The 5792-nt window shown below is 53.2% G+C and overlaps 1 long non-coding RNA gene across 1 annotated transcript in view; it reads left to right on the forward strand.

Annotated features, from left to right (window-relative positions):
- The window catches only part of LOC120868092, a 10434-nt gene extending 7262 nt beyond the window's left edge, over nucleotides 1-3172 (forward strand). The window contains exon 2 of the long non-coding RNA XR_005722139.1: nucleotides 2747-3172. This is a non-coding gene — a long non-coding RNA (uncharacterized LOC120868092). The remainder of the gene's footprint in view (nucleotides 1-2746) is intronic.
- The last annotated feature ends 2620 nt before the right edge of the window (nucleotides 3173-5792 follow it).

Consider the following 5792-nt stretch of genomic DNA (forward strand, 5'->3'; position numbering starts at 1 on the left):
TATGTGGATATAGAGAGGGCTCAAGGGTCCAGGCTCACACCACATAGGATATGTGGGCATAGACATGTACACAGGACTCCCCAGTGGCCCCCAAGGCAAAGAATCTGCCTGCAGCGTGGGAGACTCGGGTTTGATACCTGGGTCAGGAAGATCCCCTGGAGAAGGGCATGGCAAACCCACTCCAGTATTCTTGCCTGGAGATTCCACAGACAGAGGAGCCTGGCGGGCTGCAGTCCACGGAGCTGCAAAGAGTAGGACGCGGCTGAGCAAGTTACACACACACACACACACATACACACACACACACACACACAGACACACGCACACAGACATACACACACGCACACACACACAGACACACACAGACACACACACACAGACACACACACACAGGGTTTCCTGGTGGCTCAGTGGTAAAGAAGCCGCCTGCCAATTCAGGAGACCCAGATTCAATCCCTGGGTCGGGAAGATTCCCTGGAGAAGGGGATGGCAACCCACTCCAGTATTCTTGCCTGGAGAATCCCACGGACAGAGGAGCCTGGTGGGCTGCAGTCCACGGGGTCACAAAGGTTCTAACATGACTTAGTGACTGAATAGGAGCAGGACACACACGCACACACACAGACACACACAGAGTCTTAGATTGGGCCAAGCCCTAGACAGGCATTCTTGTGCACGCATTTATGTAAGGCAGGGGAGGGAGGGAAGCCAGATGAGGCAGGGAAGAAACCAGGCAAGCAGGGACGTGGTTTCAGGAGAAGTTTGGCCTCAGCCTGACCCCACGGGTTGCTCTGGAGCAGGAACAATACTTGAGGGAACTGTACTTGCCCCCTTCCCACGGGAAGAGTGTAGCATCCCTGACGCGGCCCCCGGGAGGCTCCCGCTGGCTGAAAGCCATTCTCGGGGGCAGGTGCAGCCAGAGCTCTTAGCAGTCAGCACACACAGCAGCTGGGAGGTGGGTGCTCTGTTTTGGTGACGGGAATCCGGGTGGAGCGCACTCAGCATCTCTTATGACAGGAGAGAGAGAGAGGAAAGGTTTCCTGCAGGAGAAGGCTTTTGATCAGGGTCGTGAAAAATCAGCTGGGGTTTTCCAAGAGTGGGGAAATGAAAGTACTGATCTGGGGACTTCCCTGACGGTCCAGTGGTTAAGACCTGACCTTCCAGTGCCGGGGGTGGAGGTTTGATCCCTGGTCGAGGAGCCAAGATCCCACATTCCTCGTGGCCCCAAAACCAAAAGCCATAAAACAGAAGCAATGTTGTAGCAAATTCGATAAAGACTTTCAAGGAAAAATGATCCACATCAAAAAAAAATTTTTTTAATAATATCGATGTGGCACCTATTATGAGCCAAATGAATAGGACAGGGAAATTTATCAGTGATAGCTCTGCGGAAGAGGACCTGCCTACCAGTGCAGGAGACGTGGGTTCGATTCCTGGGTCAGGAAGATGCCCTGGAGAAGGCAATGGCAACCCACTCCAGTACTCTTGCCTGGAGAATCCCATGGACAGAGGAGCCTTTCGGGCTGCAGTCCATGGAGTCGCAGAGTCGGCCACGATTTAGCAACTTAATAACAACGACAGTGAGCCAAATGCCGCCCCCATCCGAGCTTGCCCCCTCCCAGGTCTGCAGCCTTGACACACTGTATGTGAGTGTCCCTGCCTGGACTGGGTGTGGCCTTCTGAGGACAAGTTCTGGGTCTGTTTGCTTTCATCCAGGGCCCCTCTCTCCAGCTCCATGCTGTGTACCAGATCCACAGGTGCCAGAGTCCCCAAGGGGCTGGGGGACCCCAGGGTGACACAGACAGGTGGATAAATGGGTCACCACCAGACAAGGGTGGCCAGGAAATACCCCCAGAGCAGTCCCAGCACCTGACCCAGTGCTCGTTCAGAGAGGGGCCACGTGTTTGCTGAACGAGGGAAGAATGGCCTTCCCAGTCCTGCCATGTCCCCAAGGCCTCATTGCGTCCCCGACACAGAGTAAGATGCTCAGCAGGGATTTGTGGAGTGGGTGTCCCTGGGCGTGTTCTGGGCCCAGAAGAGAGAAGTAGGCCGAGCCCGTTGGAGGGGCTGAGTGAGGACCCCAGCTGCTGAAAAACTCAGAGGAAAGAAGGCTGTGGTCAGAAGTGAGGCTGAGAGAAATGGCGAAGCCTTATCCCACGAGCTCTGTAGTCCCGTAAGGAGTCTGTTCATCCGTTTATTTGTTTACTTTTTGGGCTGAAATGGGTCTTCATCGTGGTGTGCAGGCTCTGGGTTACCGCACCCAGGCCTCTCTACTGGCAGTGCGTAGACTTCTCCAGGTATGGCTCGCGCGGGCTTAGTTGCTCCACGACACATGGAAACTTAGTTCCCCGATCAGGGGTAGAACCCTTCCCTGTCCTCTTGATGGAAGGCGGATGCTTAACCACTGGACCAGCAGGGAAGCTCCCTGTAAGGAGCTGGAATTTCACTCTAAGGGCAACAGAAAATCGTGTGGGGCTTGGGGCAGGGGAGAGACATGGTCAGATTCATGTTGCTAGAAGTCCTTCTGGGTCGGGTGGCCTGCAAGAGTCCATTCTGTGAGGGAACGGATGTCAAGAGTGGGTGAAAGACGGGGTGGTCATTAGAAGCTGGGGAAGGGTCTACAATTGAGCTAGTGGTGGTCTGGCAAAGCAGGGGGTGCAGAATAGGTGATTGGTGGTGAGATTATACCACTCGGTCTTAACTCTTTATCTCCTGGAGCTTCACCCTTTGCCATTGAACTTTGCAGTGCCTGTTCCTTGACGCTGAACTTGGCCACGTGCGGTGCTTCAACCAATGGGATTTCAGTAGATGTGACCCCAGCAGAGGCTGAAATGGACCCCTGCACTTGGGCAGTACTCGCCCTGAGCCTCTGCCATCACCACGCGCCAGGCTGGCCTGGTGGAGGACGGAGACATGTGGACTTGCCCCAGGCCAAGACCAGCCTAGATCTGTGGCCAGCCAGCAACCCCCGGGCACATGAGAGCCCATCCAAGGCTAGAGAACTGCCCAGCCCACCCCCGGCTGATTCTGGACCCATGAACAGATGCTACCATTGGATGCTCTGAGGTCCAGAATTGTTTTTTATGCAGTAGTATACGTTGCCCCCTCTCTGATCCTCGGGGAATAAAATCCGTGACCTGCAGAGATGCCTAAAACCACAAGTAGTACCACAGCCTACGCAGAGTGTGCTTTTTCTTTTTTAATGAACTTTAAAAATGTGATTTTGCTTATTTATTCTTGGCTGTGCTAGGCCTTTGTTGTGGTGTGGGCTTTGCTCTAGCTGCAGCGAGCAGGGGTTACTCTCCAGTCGCAGTGCCCGGGCTTCTCGCTGCAGCGGCTTCTCTTGAAAGAAGCGCAGGCCCCAGGGGACGCAGGCTTCAACAGTTGTGGCGCACGGGTTTAGTGGCTTGCCTGGGTAGGATCCCGCAGCACGTTGGATCTTCCCAGATCAGGAATCAAACTCATGTCTCTTGCATTGACAGGCGGGTTCTTTACCAGGGAAGCCCCCAGACCATGCTTTGCTTACGATAAAGTATAACGTAGAGATTAGGCACAGCCAGAGAATATCTGAGTTGCTGGCGTCACTACTCTTGCACTCAGGGACCACTGTTAAATCAAAGAAAGGCAACTTGAACATGAACACCGCGATACTAGGACAGCCCATCTGATACCCGAGACGACTGCTAAGTGACTGACTCGGGAAGGGAAGCACAGCCAGCATGGATGTGTTGGACAAAAGGGTGATTCACATCCTAGGTGGGAGGGAGCGCCACGGAGAGAGATTTCAGCACACGACTCAGCGCAGCGAGCGATTTGAAACTCATGGATTGATTATTTCTGGAATCTTCCACGTGCAATTTCAGACCATGGCTCAGCCTAAGTAACTGAAACCCCAGAAATCGAAACCGTGGATGGCGTGGGAGGGGTGACTAGGTTTTCTTGCTCCGTGGCAGGTACAGGAGGGGACAGACCCAGACCACTGTGCCATCGTTCGCACATGAGAACGAGGGGGCGGGGGGAGTCTGGAGGACCCTAGTTTTCCGAGTGATGGGAGCCCTAAATAAAGACAAGGAAGAGGGGGTTCAGAGACGAGCCAGGAAGCAGGTCTGCTGTGAGGAGCAGCAGTTCCGTTCTCTCCGCTCTGAAGGACCGCAGGAAGTCACCCAGGGCCCGCAGAGCCCCACCGTGACCTGGGACCACGAGGAAGGAGGTGTCCTGAACCGAACGCCCGTGGGGCTTTCCCAGAGGCGGAACTTAAATGTCTTTTGTCCCTTCTGTTCCCAGAGAGAAACAGACCGTTTCCTCCTTTCCCAGTTGCTAGGACACTAATCTGTCGGAGAAAGGCGTGGGAACACATCTGGTTGGTGGGAGCAGCGCTCCTGGGAATATCCTCTGTATCCGTGATTCTATAGACTCTCCTGGTGCTCCTGAGGGCCAGGGCCCTCCAGCGAGGGCTGGCAGCTTGGGCTGGTCACCCGGGCAGCAGCAAGGGGGCGGGGCCCCTTTCAGGGACCAGCCTGGAGGCCAGTGAGCCCGGGGGGCCATGGGTGCTGCTTGCCTCCCCCAAGGCGCCTTAGCTTCCCCTGCTTTATCTTTCTCCCAAAGATAGATACTATTTTGTGTCTGTTATTACCTGGCTCCCTAACGGAAGCTCCATGAGGCTGATGCTTGGATTGGCCACCACTGTACCCCTGGTGCATAGAGGAATGTCCGACACGTAGAAATAATAATTCTAAACGTTTGTGGAGAGTTTGCTAGCTGCATGGAGTTTTTCTGATTTCTTTAGATATACTAATCCTTTTTTTTAAAATTTATTTTGTATTGGGGTATGGCCGATTATCAATGTTGTGATAGTTTCAGGTGAACAGCAAAGGGACTCAGCCACACATATATACTTATCCAATCTCCCCCAAACCCCCCTCTTAATATTGAACAGAGTTCCATGTGCTCTACAGTCTTTATTGGTTATCTGTTTTATTTATTTTTTAAATTTTCCATTTTTAAATTTATGTTTTTTATTTTAATTGAAGGCTGGTTATCTGTTTTAAATATAGCAATGTGACCGTGTCCATCCCAAACTCCCTGAAGATCCCTTCCTTGATCCATCTCCTCTCCTACCCAGCCCCGGCCTGCAATCTTAAGTTTGTTCTCTAAGTGAGTGAGTCTCTTTCTTTTTTGTAAGTTCATTTGCATCGTTTCTTTTTAGATTCCACAAGGATATACTAACCCTTTTAGACATCAAGATGACTCTTCAAAATTCGGGGAGTATTTTCCTCTCCATTTTACAGGTGAAGAAACTGAGGCACAAAGAGATGAAAGAACTTGATCGAGGAAGCAGCAGGGTGAGTCCCGGGCAGTCTGGCCCCAGAACCTTGCTCAGAGGGGAAGAACAACTTATCGAATAAATTAATGACCTTGCCCCCAAGTCACGCTGGGGAACTGGCGTCAAAAGTCCCGTGCCCTCCCTCACACACACAGCAGCAGGGGGCCTTGTCACTCTTATCTTAGTGGGGTGTGGATTTCTGGAAGGGTGGGGCTGGGTTTTCCCCCTGTTTCACCTGGCCGGGAGACCACAGGTGGGCTCTGCTCAGAACCATCCTGGTGCAAGGTCACAAGATTCCCTCCGGGCCACCAGCCCCTTGCCAGGCTCCAGGCACCCTTACCACCACCTCCGATGGGGTGACGAGCCGAGGCTGTGCACAGGGGCATGTCAGCTAGAAACAGAGGCCCCTCAGGGCATAGACGGGCCCTTCCTGCTAACTCTCTTAGCAGCAGTCCTCACTGGGCACCCA

The sequence above is a fragment of the Oryx dammah genome, unplaced genomic scaffold, assembly GCF_014754425.2.
Source record: "Oryx dammah isolate SB20612 unplaced genomic scaffold, SCBI_Odam_1.1 HiC_scaffold_9, whole genome shotgun sequence".
In the NCBI taxonomy this organism is placed as follows: domain Eukaryota; kingdom Metazoa; phylum Chordata; class Mammalia; order Artiodactyla; family Bovidae; genus Oryx; species Oryx dammah.